Source organism: Zalophus californianus, chromosome 5 (genome assembly GCF_009762305.2).
Source record: "Zalophus californianus isolate mZalCal1 chromosome 5, mZalCal1.pri.v2, whole genome shotgun sequence".
In the NCBI taxonomy this organism is placed as follows: domain Eukaryota; kingdom Metazoa; phylum Chordata; class Mammalia; order Carnivora; family Otariidae; genus Zalophus; species Zalophus californianus.
Genome location: NC_045599.1, coordinates 33,054,331 through 33,072,323, shown reverse-complemented (window position 1 = coordinate 33,072,323; position 17,993 = coordinate 33,054,331). Strand labels below are relative to the sequence as shown.

Below are 17,993 nucleotides of genomic sequence, written 5' to 3'. Positions count from 1 at the left end.
AGCATTACTAAGAAAAAATATGAAGACCCTATCAGTTTTAAGCTCTTAAGGAAGGGAGTCAATCCCTCTTCTGTCAGCTGAAACCCTTCTAGAGACCTCGCTTAGCATAAACTTTCTTGCAACGGCTGAGAGCAGTCCTTGGTATGGGAACCAGGCACTTTATCCCAGAGCGGATCAAGCTGACCAGGAGGAGACCTTCAGAGTCAAGCAAGTAAAGGGAGTTCAGGGCCCAGAGGCTGGCTAACCCAGGGAGAGTGGACCCCACAGAAGATGCCTTCTCCAGATAGGCCTCTTGGGAGCTTTTTCTTCAGATCTATAGGTACAGGGCATCTTGCCCACAGCCTTGAGGAGTTCGTGGTTACCTGTGGCTGCCCAAGGGAAACTGGATGGGTTTGGCGGGGGGGGGGGGGGGGGGGAGATATTGATCCTTCATAAAACTACCCATGATACACACCCCACCCAAAAGCAAAAATCCATTTTTACCCATTAAGAACTCAAATACAATCTTGTATTCTCTCTAAAATCTGTCAGGCTACAAATATCCCAGGCTACCAAAGGCAGTCATTTCAAGGGTAAATGGAAAAGCTCAGAGGGAACCAAAACACTACCAAAAAAAAAAAAAGTCTAATAGCGATTTTTCCCTAAGGAAAGTGAAATCTTTCCCAGGCTACTCCCAATTTATGGCCTTCAATCGGGTGTGTCCCTGGGAAAAGGGTCAAATGCTTGGGACCCCAAGGAGAAAGCTCTCCGCGTCACACACACATCCCAGGAGCATCCCTAGTAGGACTCCTGTGTGCTCCTGCGCATGTGCGTGGAGCGGGGGTACGGTGGGGAGAGGGCTCTATTTTCTTCTTCAGCTACAGAAAGCCTTTATATTCCAAGGGCATCTCTAGAAGGGGTGCCGCCTTTCCGATCAGGATCTCAGCCTGGACATACAGGTCACCTTTGATCAAATGAGGAGAAAGCCACTGAGCCCAGCAGCGGGAAGAGGCGGGGAGCAGCAATGGCCTCTCACAACCAAAAGAGCTGCAGCCTGACAGCAAGCAGCAACAAGCTTCCTGATGCAAGCTGGGAAGGCTTTCCATCAGAGTCTCAGAGTCGACAGGAAAATCACTGTTTCCTGGAGGAGGGGAGCCAGGCAAGTCTGGAACAGAAGACCAGGGCAGGCTACAGGTACTGCCAGGGTCCATCCATTGGTCTGTCTCTGTGGGCCCCTCAGCCCCCGGCAAACTGTTAGCTCAGCTCAAAGGGCAGGAGCAGGGTCGTCTTCACTCCCGTACTCCGCCAGGGTCAGCTCCTGGCCGAGAGAGGGTCACCAAGGCACCAGGGTGATGCCTGCGACATCAGCACAGTCCATTTACAGAGGGGGAAATTCCCTTAGCCTCTCTGTGGCTCTGTTGCCTGGCCTGAACACTGGAGACAATTAAAATAACCCACCTCTTGGGACTGTTAGGAAGAGTATATGATGAGCTCCTTGAAAACCAGTTAGCACAGTGCCAGGCGCAAAGTAAACAGACAACAGATTGTAGCTACTATCATTGCTGTTATTCTATGAACTAAATAAAAGGCAAAAAGGAAAAGCAACCTATATTCTAGAGTTTTACACCGTACTGAGATCTTTCAAAACAGCAATACTTTGTATGTGTGTGGGGGGGGCGGGGGCGGGGGAGACATTCCTGCATGAAGTCAGCAGTGAGGGACTGACGTCTAAAATGAGCCCTCAGGGGCCGGAGATGGAGCCTGGCATCAGGCTCCCTGCTCGGCGGGGAGCCTGCTTCTCCCTCTGCCTGCTGCTCCCCCTGCTTGTGCTCTCTCGCTCTCTCTGACAAATAAAATCTTTAAAACCCCCCCCCCCACACACACACAAAAACCAGATACCCAACAACACTTTTATATAGCATTAAGGTAGCTGCAAATACCTTCCCTGAACAGAGACTAACACACTAGTTGAATTTCAACAAGGGCTGCATCATGAAAAACTGAACACAGGGCAAAAGATTCATACCAAAATGTTAACTACTATCTCTGGAGAGCAAAATTACTGGTATTATTTACTTTCTATAAGGAAGAGCTAGCTCTGTAATTTAAAAAGTTATTTTAAAACCAAGGTCACATTTCTCTGTGAGAGAACCGGGGTGTAACCCAGAAGCAGCAGCCTGGGGTGTGGCAGAGATGCCCTAAGTCAGGGTATGGGAAAAGCCATTCTCCTGGCCCCCAGTCATGCTGGATGGGGTCACCGCCCCAGGGTAGCAGCTGTTGGGATAAGCCCTCAACCAATGATGTAGACACCGATCCTCATCATCTTCACTAGGAGCATTTTAATCTTCCTGTGTCCCTGGGGAACCACAATATAGGCCGAACAGAGATTCTTCCCCCCTGTGGCTAACAACACTGACCACTGGAAAGCAGGTGCCAGGTATCTGCAGGCGCCATAACACACCGGTAGGGGTATGGCCAAAGCCCAGGAGCCGGCCCCTCCAGCACAGCTAATGCCTGGTTCCTACCTGGAAGGGTATGTTCTAGGGATAGATCGCTGTCACTCTAGGTGACCCCACTCTCACAGGGAGGTCCCACCACCATGGTCTTGGCTCCAATCCTAGACACTGACCTACGATGTCCCACCTGCACCTTCCAATTTCCCTAGACGCCTCCTACACAAAGCAGTTTTCCCTCTTACGCCCACCAAACCAATTTCCTCATTGTTTATATCAACATAACTTTGAAAAGCTTCTGCAAGAGGTGAAGTGAATGTAAAGGTCATGTTTCAAGACTAGGTAAAAGGAGTCTTCGGGCAGAAAAGCCAGGCCACACCAGGATGGAAGGGGGTAAGAACAACGAAGCAAACCGGTCCGGGAGCCGGTGAGACTCCCAACCCTGCCGTTCCCCTGGGCCAGCCAGGTCTGGCCAACCCACCTGCTCCCAGTCAGCAGACATTGAGCACACCCCACCAGCCAGCTCAGTCAACTGCATCTGCAAAGAGCAGTTGCCTTTTTATACTCCATTACCCCTGAGTGCTGCGCAGGCCAAGGATGTTGAAAAGGCAAAAGAGAGTGTTTTGCATAAAATATTTGACCAAACCAGAAAGCATCTCGATATCCAAAAAATGGAAAAATCCGAGGCCATCTTTAGGAGCCTATGGTCCGTCAGTGTCTTTGTGAGCATAACGTTTTCACACGACGCCCAGGCCCATGACACCTACAGCAGTCTCCAGAGGGACTGCATCAAAGAGCTGGGCCCTGCTGAGCAGATCTGTCAAGTTAAAGACTGAAGTCACAAGTGTTGGAACAAGAGTCAAAGCTGGTACCAAGAGCCCTGTACATTCACTCAAGGCCAAGCTCATCCGCTTTCATGAAAAGAACAGAAGAGAGTTGCAGTTGAGTGTCCCCAGAAAGAACATATCTTACCCATAGAGCCCACCTCCTTACTCCTGCTAACCATTAATGCTACCGCTAATTTTGACGTATTTTAAGGATGTTTCCTAATGGAAACATGCAAAGAGCATAAAAGTTAAGAATATAGTTTGAAATCAGACAGACCTGGGTTCAATATATGGCTCAGTGAGTTACTTTCTGACTTTAGGCGAGTTACCTCCTCTCTCTGAATCTCCGTCTCCTCATCTCAAAAATGAGAAACCACCGGGACTGCTGTATGGATTAAATTAGATAATGTAGACAAAGCATCTACAGAACAAGATCTAATTAGAAATGGTAACATTTATTTAGTGCCTGGCACAAGGGAAAAAAGAATATGAAGGTAGAAAAAAGTTTTTTACTCATTCATGGGAGGCCACATGACACAGGGAAGAATGTCTACTAGCTCTGGGTCAGATGCCTGGGGGACCAGGGGCAGAACATCATAACTTCTCTAAGTCCCCAGTTCCACATCTGTAAAATCTAGGAAAATACCACCTAGCCTGAAGGACTACAGCAAGAACTGAAGCCATGTCCACAAAGCTCTCAGCCCCGACTCAGGCTCTCAGGCGGCTCACGTGTTGCCCAGTAAATGGCAGACACTCAGGGGCTTTGGGGTTGGACTGGTTTTGAATTCCAGCCCTGCCCATTCCTAGCTGGGTGACCATGAATAAGTTAGCCTTTCCTATGCTTCAGAGTCTTCATCTATATGATGGGGATAAAAAAAGACCTAGATCAGAGGGCTGTTCCCAGGACTAAATGAGTTAATATATAAAAGTGCCTGACATATAGTAACCACTTAGGTTTTAGGTCTATTGTTTAGCTAGTTTTTATTATTTAATAATTAATAGTTACTATTAAATATTTTAAAACTTGGACCAGTGGGACTCAAACTTCTTGTTGCGCTTTTTCTTTTTTAAAATTTTATTTTTAAGTAATCTCTACATCCGACGCAGTGTTCGAACTCACAACCCCAAGATCAAGAATCGAATCCTCCCTGACTGAGCCAGCCAGATGCCCCTCTGCTGGTTTTAATATAAGGACTGGTTATCAAACACCCAGATTCTCCAGTGCCGGACTGAAACAAAGGCTGTCCAGTCAAAGGTCGCGAGGGAGTTCTATACAGTTCCAAGTTCCCAGAGCCTCCTTCCAGGCAGGTCATCAGAAAAAGTCATGTATTTTTCAGCTGCTGATGAAACAAATTAGGAAGTCCTTTTCCACCACTGGGCTCAAAAGCAATGGGCAACTTAAATTTTTCATTATGCAGACTCCATCTCAGTAGCTCTCAAAGGAAGGTGATTTGCACCCTGAGGAAATCTGGTAATGTCTGGAAACATTCTGGTTGCCATAACTGAGCAAATACTCCTGGCATTTAGTGGATAAAGGTGAGGGATGCATGAGACTGCCCCACCCATCCCTAACAAAAAAATTATCCAGTGGGGGTGCCTGGCTGGCTTGGTGGGTGAAGCACGCAACTCCTGATCTCGGGGCTCTGAGTTCAAGCCCCACAATGGATGCAGAGATTACTTAAAAAATAAAACCTTTAAGGGGCACCTGGGTGGCCAGTCAGTTAAGCGTCCAGTGCTTGATTTGGCATGGGTCACAATCTCAGGGTTGTGAGATCGAGCCCTGCACCAGGCTCTGCACTGGGTGTGGAGCCTGTTTAAGATTCTCTCTCTGCCTCTGTGCCTCCCCACCCTCTTTTCTCTGCCTCTCTCCCCCTCTCAAAAAAAAAAAAAAAATCTTTAAAAAAATTTATCCAGCCCCCATGTGAACTATGAAGTTGAGAAACCGTGCCCTGTATACAGGAAAGCAGCTTCTCGACAAAGTAAGGGGGAGGGGACAGAATACGCCACGACTCCGCACTACGATGGCAGCCAGGTGCAAACGACACATGCACGTTAGCAAGAACCGCCTAAGAAATAAAAACGCAAAAATGATTTCAGACGATGGTGTATCTGGACTATGTGCAGTATTAAAAAAAGATTTTCTGCATGAGTTGTTACTAAGTTTAGGGGCCAGAGAAGAAGTGAGGGCCAGCACTAGGTGGAGGCAAGAATGACTCCAAGCTCCATCGCTCAGTTCTGATCATTCGCACAGCTGATGGCCAGCCAGTACCATGACAGAGCTCCAACCCGCTGAGACACAACCAGGCAAATAAATGAAGACAGTGAGGGAGGGAAAAAGTAGTGCAAACAGTCTTTTCTGCGAATTCAAGCCCAGAGTTGAACAGCTTAGAAAAGCTTATTCCAGAATCTCCCCTGTCCCCTCTCCTGCCTCTCTCTAAACTCTTCTTCATCTTTAATGAGTCAACAAGAAGTTACTAGGGAATCAAACAGTCAAATTAGACAAAGTCTCTGCTATGATGGGAGACTTTAATTCTGTAACTAGAGCCCAGATCACAAAATTACAAACCAATGGAGGATGGAGAGCTGACCCAGACTAGGGGGTGGATGGCAGCACTCAGAGCCACCAAAGTGACCCATGAGCAAGATGGGAAGGATTTAACAGGGGTTACCTGAGCCAAGAGAGGCGTGAAGGCTTTTCACAACCATTCAGAGGAAATACCATTACAAAAGCCATGTTGGAGGAGAGGCCTGGGGAGGCTGAGGAACCGAACCAGAATCCGGCAGCAGGGCCACACCATGACGGGCCTCAAGGCCTTTTGGAATACTGGCCTTTCTTCTAAGAATACTAGAAAACCATTAATGAGCGTGAAAGAAATGTATAAATCCTTCACTTGTACAGTTCCTACTCTGGCATGCCCAAAGGTTTGGGGAGGAAACTGCTTCTTTATCCTCAGTTAAATCAAAACCTCCGGCCTCTCACAAAGAAACCCAGGCCAGTAACAAAGCGTCCAAACTAAATGGAAGCCAACAGAACAGTGCAAAGAGAAGGAACAGCTTCCCCTCCAAAGCAAGGACCAGCAAGTTCTCAGCCCAATGGACCATTAAGGCCTATGTCCTCTGGGGAGGGAAAAGAGAGCCCGCCAAGACAGCTGAGAGAAACAGCTGATGTCAGAGCCCTTGAAAAGAGCCACAAATCCCAGGAGGACCTCATAAGCAGCTCATCTTCCCCTCGTGAGGGGCCCTGTTGAGGATGCATCACAACACAGTCACCTCTCCCATTTGCCTCCAGCTGTGTGCTTTCATCTGCATAGGTCCTGGGGAGTCATTCAGTAGATCTTCCTGAAGTCCTACTAATGACCAGCTACAGTGCTGGGTCTGGGGACCCTACTGCCTCCATCTCCTGCCCCTTCCTTATTCATCTTCCTCCTCCTCCTTCTCTAGAGGCCTCCATCCTCCTGGCCACTGCATGTGTCTCCTCCTCAGAGCAAAGAGTATACATGACTAAACCCACTTGCTTGGGTCAGAAACCACAAGCTTCTCCATTCTGACAGGACTGGCTGAAGTCTTCAAGATGCTGGCACAGCCCCATGTTGAAACCTACGGGTATTCCAAGGAATTCCATGTAAACGCCATTTGGGTATCAGAAGATTCAGATGAATGACCCAGGATATGGGCTAAGAGAGGCAAGAGGAAGGACAAAGGTTAAATAGATTGAACAAAGAGAAACTGAGGCTAAGATAATAAAAGAATATTTTGCAAAACCATTGAAGATGTAGGAGACCAGGATAAACTGGGAGGCCAAGAAGGAAGAACCAAAGAGGCACAAGTACGCCAAGGGTACTTCAGACCTCAGCCAGATTCAAAGGCAGCGAGGGAGCAGCGCCCAGGGCCCCTGGCACAATCCTAGAGGCGAGGCCAGTGAAGCGGTGTCAGCACAGAGACAGGCTCTCAAGTCAGCGCCAGGACTAGAGTTACTAGTTATTAGATTACTAGCTCTGACCTGGGCAAACTCACAGAGCTGTCACGCCAATTAGATGGTAGAGGAGATACCGTGTTTAGCACCAGCAGAAACTCAGCTAGCAGCAGCTCCTGAGGACCACTGCCAGGATTCAGTGTAGAGCAGCAACAGAAACCCGACATGAGTAAGGCCTGAGGGAGAATGACTCACGAGACACCTGCGCAGGGAAGGGGACACTCGACCATTCAACAAACAGCAGGAACTGCGTACTGAACCTAACGTACACAGGTGCCTGCCATCGAGGAGCTTCTACCCTGGCGGGAGGACAAAGGCAGCCAAGGAACACAGAAGAGTATGACATGGGAAGGTGGATGAGAAGGGCAGGAACAGGGAGGGCCCAGCTGGGGTGCCGCATTTAGGTGGAGGGCGAGCGGAAGCAGCAGGAAAGGCCTCTCTGACTAGGTGACTGCTGAGTACGAACCAAAAGAGGCCACAAGGTGTGTAGCTTTCTGAGAAAAAGCGAAGGCCCTGAAGGGCAGCCTGAGAAGGGGGTGCAGAGTGTGCAGGACGCTGCTGGCTCTGAGTGGGCCTTGCTGGCCAGTGGAAGGATTCTGGCTTCTACCCTTCTACCTGGAAGCTCTCAGGGGTCAGGGCAGAAAACAGACAGCAGAGGCGGGAACAGGAGGAAGGAGACCAGGTCTGTGGCCGTGACTGCGCAGGAGGACTTAGGAACTGCCCCAGTTGCCTCAGCAGGCCGGTGGGCAGACAGGGAATGACACTCAGCAACTGGCTTCCCCAGCTTGCCCCTGAGGGCTTCCAGGCTTCACCGGGCCTATCCACCCACAAGCAAAAATTCAGAAATTTGTGTGGACTGAGGGAGAGTACTGACTTCCTCACTGCCCGCCAATGTGCCACAAACTGTACAAGGAATAGTAGTTTATTTTTCACCACAGTCCTGTAATCCCCATTTTACAGAAAAGGAAACGGAGGCTGAGGGAACCAGAGAATCCACCTGGATTCCTAAGCAGCGCAGCTTTGGGTGGCCATGCTGGGACACTGTCATCTGATACCTGACAAGGAAGGTCCTGAGTCGGACTTCATCTCTGCTGGGAAGGCTTCCCAGGGCAGTGAAAGGGCACAATCAGAGTTTCTGACGAAAAGAAGCATAAAAGGCTCAAACAAGCCACGCTGTAATTCCACACCCCAAGCCAGGTAGCCAGAGATGCCAGATCGTTACATTCCTTCCTCTTCCGTCCTCACGGCGACTTGAGGAGAGCAGTGTCAGATACCGAGAAGAGCGTCCAGAAAGAGAAATATGCCATTCTATCACCACCCTGCCCCCACCTGCTGACCTTGGACTAAAGGAGAGGCCACACTGAGCTTCTGGTTGGTTGGCCAGTGACCCAGTAGGGCACTCCTGGAACAGGCACTCCCTCCGCATCTGCAAGTTACGAAGAACCTATATAATAAGGTCACTTTTAGTTTCTGATGGACAGGCCTAGAAACCTGGTTCAAAGGCCAATTGGGCTTTTGAACTCCATGGGGACATCTCAAGGACTCTGCTGAAATAGAATTCATTCCATTTTTTAAAAAAGATTCTATTTATTTATTTGAGAAAGATAGAGTGAAAGAGAGCATGAGTGGAGGGTAGGGGTAGAGGGAGAAGCAGACTCTTGTGCTGAGCAGGGAGACCGATGCAGGGCTTGATCCTAGGGCCGTGGGATCATGACCTGAGCCGAAGGCAGGCGCTTGAACGACTGAGCCACCCAGGCGCCCCAAATTTATTTCACTTTATTTTTTTTAAATCAACACCTTGCCAGATTATCACAGTCCTAACCCAGGAGAACATGTACAAAGCCCTGATATCTGGACTCCCAAGAGGTAAATAGCACGGGAAGGGGCTCCAAGGTAAAGGGGCCCGGACAACTCACATGAATTCACAACCACCTTTCAAAATGGCGGTATTTCCACTCATCCAACACGCATTTCCTGAGCACATACGACGTGACAGCACTGCTCTAGGTGAGGCAGAGATGCAGGAGAGAAAGACAGTCACTGCGAGGTTTCCAAGGGGGGGCAGGCATGGGTAACCTGCCCAGGTCCTGGTGTTAATAAGGGGAGTTGAATCCAGATTCATCATACTCCACTTTGCCTCTGCTACTCGGAAGCTGGTATCCCGCTCTGAGCTACCAGGTTTTTGTGTTCGTTTTGTGGCAGTCGGGGAGATGGGAACAGGCTGCAAAGAAGGTATTATCCTGAGGCAGGCTTGAGAACTGCTGTGGAACGTGCCGGACCATAGCACTAGGACGAAATAAGGAAAAGCATTTAGCTTGGACTCAGGACTTACATCCTAGTCAAACTCGCTGACCCTGGGCAAGTCACTAAACCTCTCTGGGCTTCAGTTTGAACCTCTCTAAGAAGAGGGGGTTAGCCTAGCAAGGAATGGCAAATGGCTTCCTCTCATCCAACAACTCAAGCCTAGTCACGGTGGCTGCCCAGGGCGCTGGGGGTAAGGAGGACGCTGAGGCCACGTTCGGGCTGAGCAGAAAGGGCCAGTGAGCGAGGTCTGCCAGGAGCTCGGAAGGGTCATCAACCTCGGTGCTCCTCTGAGGACTTCCGGGGCTGCTGCTGAGAGGTAGCTGAGGGGGTGTCATTTTAATTTTGGTGACCAAATTTTTTTTTAATTTTTTTATTGTTATGTTAATCACCATATATTACATCGTGACCAAATTTTTAAAACTCTCTTTCACTATTTCTAACCAACCCACAGAACCTTCCTTCAATAAACAGATTTCCTGATATAAGACTGGAGATAGTGTTGTGTTTAATTTTTCCCTGTAAGCCATTCCGTAACTATGGCACCGTCACAAGAGCCTAGGAGCAGCTGTGGTAGAGAGAGTGCCTCACTGAACAGGAGGTCACCTATCACCAGGGGGACTGCTGCAATGCTTGCAAAGGTCCCCCAACACACAGGCCATGCTGCAGTGTGGCAAGCGGGGAAGTCTCTTGCCCCTCCCCTGGAATGCTGGCTACACAGACCCGTGGCTGCATGGACCCGTGGAGTGTGAAGTGCTATTCTGAGCCTTCCGGGCCTGGGTGGGAAAAAGGTCTGGCAGATCATGACACGGCGGTGATGTGAGGTTTGGGGCAATCTGGGTGAGAGGTACACAGAATCATCTGTACTACTTCTGCAAGGCCGTTCTACATCTGCAATGGCTTCAAAATTAGAAGTTAAAGTTTGTTTCTTTTTCCTTTCTTTCTTTTAAAGGAAGTCCTGAAAAAAAAAATAAACGAAAAACTAAATAAATAAAGGGCCTGGCACCTTCCACTTTTGCACACGGACACTGAAGGGTAAAGGAGCCCAGCTACCCGAGGCTGCTGTGCTAGGAGGATGCCCAGCCTAGCCCCACTGACAGGCCTTGTGGAGGAGAAGGGGGAAAGAAAGACATCAGATGTGGGGTTTCTGGATCTTTCGGATTTGAAAGAACAATTATTCATTATAATGAACCAGAAGTACAAGATTTTGCTGAAAACAGAAACAGCTGACAGAATATGGCTGAACTTAAACGTTCAAGGGAAATAAGAGGGGGAAACAAAGCCATTAAGAGTAGAGAAGCCCAAGACTGGTTTGGAAAACACATAAAGACAGTAGCGTCTAGTGATGAGCTCTGGGTCTTGTAAGTGATGAATCACTGAATTTTACTCCAGAAACCAATATTGCACTGTATGTTAACTAAAATTTAAATTAGAAAAAATAAAGATGCGGGGCGCCTGGGTGGCTCAGTCGTTAAGCATCTGCCTTCGGCTCGGGTCATGATCCCAGGGTCCTGGGATCGAGCCCCACGTCGGGCTCCCTGCTCAGTGGGAAGCCTGCTTCTCCCTCTCCCACTCCCCCTGCTTGTGTTCCCTCTTTGGCTTTCTGTCAAATAAATAAATAAAATCTTTAAAAAAAATAAAACAAAAAAAAATAAAGATGGTAGCATCTAAGTGTGGGTATCTTCTGACCCTCCGCTCCCCCTACAGTCAGGCTGCCACGGGGCTCCCATTCCCCTCTCCCTTCTGAAGCTTCTGCTAAACCACATGGCTTCTCCACACTACACACACAAGCCAACCCGACAGCACCCTTTTAGACATACTATAAACATAAAGCCTGGAGGAGAGTTTATAAATCTTGTTCAAGGTTGGAACGTACACACAGTCAACCCAGCACCCCAGTTATCATCTATGTTCCAGCCTCCGGCGATGCCATGGGGAACAGAGACAGGTCGTTCAAGCCAAGCCCTGCCCCAATTACAGAACCTCTAACTTGGGATAGTCTGTTACAGAGCAATATGTCGACCTTCCCCCTGTGGCAAAACGCCATCCATGCTGGCTGGGCAAGATCTGACTATCTGAATGGGCCTTTTGGACCTAATTCCTTGGGCTAAGGTTGGTTTCACGTTCTTCTTGGCTAAATGCTTTTGTTTCCTGAGTTCCTTTTGATACAGCATCCCTTCTTTCATTAGAATTTATCTTACCGCATATCTAAGACGATTAAAGGCATCCCCCCCCCCTTTTTTTCCTAGCAGGATTTTTGCTCCTTGCATAGTCTCTGTCCCGTCAGAGTCCCTTTTTTGTCTGTTCTGGTCACCATCCATCATTTTGGAGCCTTTACTCAGGTCTCTGGTGACCCTCTATTGTTGGTTAACACTTAAGGCTGAGATGCTGTCACCTGCAGCCTACAGAGTCCTGACTAACCGCCAATGGTGAAAGCCTACACTACGACAGTACCAGCGAGGCTGACTGAATTCAGACATTAAGGAGGCAGACTAGACAAAACACAAAAATGAAGGGAACCCAGAGAGGGGAGGTGCTCGGGAAGAAGCCTGTCCAGGGTGCAGCTGAAGCATGGGGGACTGGTAACAGCTACCAGAGGGGTGGGACACACAGGGAAAGCTTCATGGAGGAGTGACATTTTGTGTCACCTCCGAGGTGTGTAGGTTGGGACAGAGTGGGAATGAGGGGTGGGGAGTGAAGGAAGCGGTGTGGCAGGGAAGAGGCCCTGCGCACTTCTAGATGCCGATGACGACACCCTGCACTCGAAGTGGATGTGATGACCAATGAGACAGCTGGTGGCGGAGGCGGGATCTTGTCCATGGGGAGGGCTGGGGATGACGTGAACTCTGTTGGGAGCGGAGTGCAATGTGGTGAAGTGTCTGCCAAGATGGTGACCAACAATTCCTCGGGCTCCACATTCCCATGCTGTTCCTCTGGAGACCGCGTTTATTTTACACAAATGTTTGTAATGGCCGCTACTTACTAGTCTTAATGGCCAAGCATAGTGTCCGTCAACTAATGAACGGATAAAAACATGGTGTATCCATAAAAAGGAATATTATTTGGTAACACAAAGGCATGGAGGACTGACAGACACTTACAACACAGATGAGTGGAAGAAGCCGGTCATAAAAGGCACACCTAAAAGCAGTAGCATCTAGTGAAAAGCACTGGGTGTTATGATTCCACTTACAAGAAATGTCCAGAACAGGCAAATCTACGGAAATAAAACAGATTACTGGAGGGAGAGGGTTAAGGAAACGGGAGCTATTACTAAAGGACATGGGTTTCTTTGGGGTGATGAAATGTTCTGGAATTACAGTGGTGATGCTCATACAACTCTGAGTATACTAAAAACCACTGGATCATACACTTGAAATGGGTTATGTGTATGGTATGTGAATGATCGCTCAATAAAGTTGTCACCAAAAAGGGTGGGGGTGTCAATGACATCTAGTTCCTCTCCCACTGAATCCAGCCACCCCTGTCGAGAGAATATGGGTAAGTGATGCTGGGCCGATTCTGGGCCTACCCATGAAAAGGATGGCAAGCTTTCCACCTTCACCCTCTTGGAAGTGAGTTGCCATGTAAACAAGCCAGGCTAGATGACAGACAACAGGTAGAGAGGCGCCTCGTGGAGGTAAACCAGGACCCCACTCGTGAATGACGACATCTTAGGACATTCCAGCCCAGCCAAGCTGACAGCTGAATTAAGTGACCCCAGGAGAGATCACATAAAACCAACTCACAGAATCATGAGAATAAATCACTGTTGTTTTAAGCCACGGAGTTTTGGGGTGCTATGCTATACGATGCATAACTGACACACCACCTCTCCAAGCCCCGGGTTCCACCTCTGTAATGTGGGAGTAAAGCCATAGGGCTCTTGGGAAGGTCACACAAGGCTAATAGCAGGCACCAGGCTCAAGAAATACTAGTTGCTATAGTTATTATTAGGAAATATCATCCGAGGAGCCCCTTGACATACTGCAAGTATACTGCCTGGGAAGCTCCATTCCCACAAGCACCTGCTACCTCCAATCGCAGGGCTTCCAAAAAACTGGTTTCCCGAGAAAAACAAAGATATGTATTTTTTTTTTTACAATTTTCTGTAGTACAAAAGATGAACTTTCAACCATAAACAGACTAAGGTTCTGCTTAGATTAGCCATCTACCCAGGTACCTATCCATTCAACACACCTTTATTAAGTCCTTACTGATTACCAAACACAGATTAACAGCAGCTCAGAAGACCTTCCCTCACTTGAAACAGCAACAGTTACCACGTAGCGGGCTGTTAAGCGAATGGGCTACACACCTGCACGTCAGCTAGAGATGTACCTACAGTCGTAGATAAAATCTAAAATCATCCACCCGGAGAAAAAGGTGATCGGTACAGATTCCGAGGCCAAACCATCAGGATTCCAATCTGGAATCTGCCTGTTAGCGGGGTGACCTGCAGCATGTCATTACTCCCCTCTGTGACTTCACGACTTCACCATAAAATGGGAATAACCTCACAGGATTGTTGCAAGGATTAAATGTTAATGTAAATAAAGCTCTCAGGAGACTACTTGGCACACAACAAGCACTCGGTAAGAATTGGTGATTTTAAAAAACCTGAAGGCGCTGTAACACAGCAACTATTCTGCAAACCCAGAGGTCACAGAACAGTCCTAATAGTCACCCAGACACCTAGCACAGTGCTCCTCAAGAGGCTTCCTTTCTAATCCTTCACAGACTGATACATTTTGTAAAATGCCGATCACCTGCTTGAATGTCACAGCCATGTCCAATTGCTCTAAAAGTTCTTCCCTGGTTACTCTCACTCTCTGTACTTCTCACAGCTGTCCACAGACGGGCACTTGTCTGCACAGCCGACTTGGAGTAGCACTGTTCCAGCACACAAGGACTCACAGGCCTGCTGAAAACTCAGCTTGCAGGTTCAAGAGAATTATGAAAACACAGCAGTAAAGAAAATCAACCCAACAGCTGGGGCAAGAGGATGACTTGCGGGTCAACAAACCGAGACAGAGAATAATCTCGACTGGCCAAATCTAAAAAACAAAACTGGCTGCCAGGGCAAGAACCCATCTGGTACTTTCCCACCTCCCAGGACTCCAGAGGGTGCCCCTGGGGAAACATGTCAACCAGGAAGTCATCAGCCCCAGAGGAATAAGAGATATAGAGAAAGTAGGCAGAACTGACTCAGGCCTCCCGAGAAAGAAGTCCTTCTCAGGAGTTAGAAACCACCCTAAGCAGTCACCAAGCTTTGGGAACATCGACCACGGCACACAAAGGCCTGAGTTCCTTCTCTGCCAAACAAAACATGCAAACGTTTCCTCTGGTGACGTGGGACTATGCCCATGCACACCCACATATACACACACCCTGTTCCCAGTACCTGTGGTTTTAGGAGGCTCCTGAGGTCCGCCCTGCCAGCCATACTGTGGGTATCCTTGGTAGGGGTACCCCTGAGGAGGTGGGTAGGGTCCCCCCATAGGTCCTGGAGGGTAGCCTTCTGGTCCCATTGGTTGTGGTGGATAAGGTGGGTACGGGGCCGTCGGACCAGGGCCCGGATATGGTGGAGGGTTCCCTGGGTTCATCAGGGACCTGCAGAATGTACCTAAGAGACAAATAACGAAAATTATTTTCATCTAATCCGTGGAAATCATTAGGAAAAAAAATTTCAACTCAAGAGACCATTTACAAAACACCTTAAAGGTTACAAACCTCTTGTAAAACCTTCATTTCTGCCCATTATTTCTTTCTCACCATTCCCACAATGGACAAGTATCTTCTGTACCTACTTCTTTGCCTTCTGCCTGCCTTCCTCACTAGACTGTAGGCTGTGACAGCAGGGATCAAATCACCACCTGTGGATCATCACCATGACCTTGGAGCTTAGCATACTGCCTGGGACAAGACAGAATTTTTTTTTTTTTAATTCTCTGAAACGTCCACAAATGTGACTGCATAGCTCTAGGAAGAAAGCAGCAAGTGTAACAGAACTAATTACGAATCAGATCAGAGGGGGCTAACCCAGCATGAGAAATCCTCCAAAAAACAGGGCTGGGCCACACTGGGATCTTCTAACAAATAACATTACTGCGGTGACCAACCAAGGACCCACGGCTCTAAGCAACTGACCTGTGTGCTTAGTCCTCACTGGACAGAGGGCACTCAGATCATCCAGGCTCCCAGGACTCTGGAGGGCTCACCAGGAACCCTCACCCTGGTGTTTAACGGTGCCTGTTCTTGGTGGTTTTGCCTTTGTGAGGAAGGCCAGGGTTGCCCAGCCCCCAAAGACTCGTTAACCGTTCTCTTGACTGGGCTTAAAGTCCCGGGGCCAGCCTGTTCTCTCCGTCCTCTCTGCAGCCCCTGCAGTGCCTGACGTTACAGTGACCTGACTGAGAGCATCCCTGGGGTAGCAAAGTGCATACTCGGATGAACGTGGTACCCGTCATCTGGCTGTGTTGTACTGTTACCGTCTGCGGTACCGATATTTAACTCTTTATCTACTCGGGAGCCTTCTATCCCCAACTAAACAGTAAGTTAATAGAAGGAAGACTCTTATTGTCAAAATTTAATAATTTCACTATTAATTCTTCTTTATAACAGTAATCAATAAATTTGTTAAGTGACTCTGCACGTATGTGAAGAACAAAATAACCATAAAGTAAGGTTCCCTAGAAAATCCAGATTAAAATAATAGTGGACTTTGCAGGTTGCCCACACAACAACCATAACCCCCTTCATAATAGTGGTCAGATTTCCAGTCAGGTACCCCCATCCATTCTTCCTTCCATAACAGCTCCAGGATGAGCCCAGGGTAACCTAAGCCAACACAGGTCACTCTTTCCCCCTTTTCATCAAGATTGGTAGAAGGAATCCAAGACTAAGTCAATCACAAATGGCATTCCTTGGCCAATGGGACTGGTTCTGACATGGTTTGGTAACTAAAAGCTCGAGGTTCTTCTAACACACTCCCAACCTCCCTTTCCCCTAACTCGAGCACAAAGTCTAGCAAGGACAGGGCCGAGAGAAGAATTGCCAACAGCCGATCTGCAGCCCTGAGGAAGCCAGCCTGAAGAGGAAGAGGCGCTCCAGAAAAGCAGAGCAGAAAGAAAAAAAGAAAAGCGATTCCAGATGACTTTGTAACGGTTCATAAATCAGGCAGAAACCTAGCCTAACCTCAACTACCCCTAGAATTTCCAGTTCTAGGAACCAGCAGTAAGTAAGCTAATGAGCCCTTCTGAGTGACATTCAAGCAAACACATAGTTATCCAGTGCTGACCGTGCCTGGCGCCGTGCTAGGTAATGGGGTACAGAGATAAATATGGCTCAAACCCATCCCTTGGGCAACTGGTTAAAAAGGCAAACATAAGGGTAGTGATTTTTAGAAAAGGTGGTAAACAGATAGCTGGGCAGGAATAGGGGCTTAAACCCAGTAGGAGGAGGTTGAGAGTGTCACTTGAAGGAGGGGATTATAAACTGAAACTTTCTAATATGGAATCAGAATGGCTTGAAGGTCTCTATTTTGACCACATCTGCATTCTGTCCCTCATTTTAGAGACTTAGTTTTCCAGGGCCCTAACAGGGATTCAGAAAAATCTCGAGTTCTTTCCCTTCTCTGCTTTTTTTTTTTTTTAAAGATTTTATTTATTTATTTGAGAGAGAGAGAATGAGAGAGAGCACGAGAGGGAAGAGGGTCAGAGGGAGAAGCAGACTCCCCGCCGAGCAGGGAGCCCGATATGGGACTCGATCCCGGGACTCCAGGATCATGACCTGAGCCGAAGGCAGTCGCTTAACCAACTGAGCCACCCAGGCACCCTCCCTTCTCTGCTCTCGACCAACATGGCATCACACTCTGACCCGGGAATGGCCTTTCCCCTTATCGTAACGCAAAGGCTTATGGTGGCTAACACTGCAATAATCACACGAATCTGGGGACACGTACGTAAGTAACCCGAAACCACGTCTGCATTTCCTCTCTTCTACTAAGAAGGCTGTGGAAAACCTAATGAGCCCTGGTTTAAAACAGAAATCAATCTCATTGACTCTCCCTGTCCCCCAAATGGCCATTCCATTGTTTACTCTTTAGGTCACAGAAGTAGAACACAACGATCATAACTACGCTTTCCAGAAATTCAGTGTATCGGGGTGGGGGTGGGGGCTCCTCTGAACTAATTCCATCAAAACTGTATTTTATCTTATTAGTCCAGCAAGACCCTGTAGTAATGATCATTCTCACTCTAGCAAAGTCTGGACCAAACTCTGTAGACACTGTCCTTGAGAACAGCAACCCATGAGAAGGAAAAAAGAACAAAGTATATAGAACTACTAAAACTTCAGACCTCAATGTTTCATGACTTTTCTGGATCCATCCACTTGCATCTATTCCCCATTACCCTGTGCTGTTCTCTCTCTCTGAAACCCTCAAAATTCCTCCAAAATGTA

The 17,993-nt window shown here is 48.1% G+C and overlaps 1 long non-coding RNA gene across 1 annotated transcript in view; it reads right to left on the bottom strand.

The window, feature by feature from the left end:
• The window catches only part of LOC113929883, a 61,561-nt gene that overhangs the window by 28,254 nt on the left and 15,314 nt on the right, over window positions 1–17,993 (bottom strand). The window contains exon 2 of the long non-coding RNA XR_003522354.1: window positions 14,938–15,159. This is a non-coding gene — a long non-coding RNA (uncharacterized LOC113929883). The remainder of the gene's footprint in view (window positions 1–14,937; window positions 15,160–17,993) is intronic.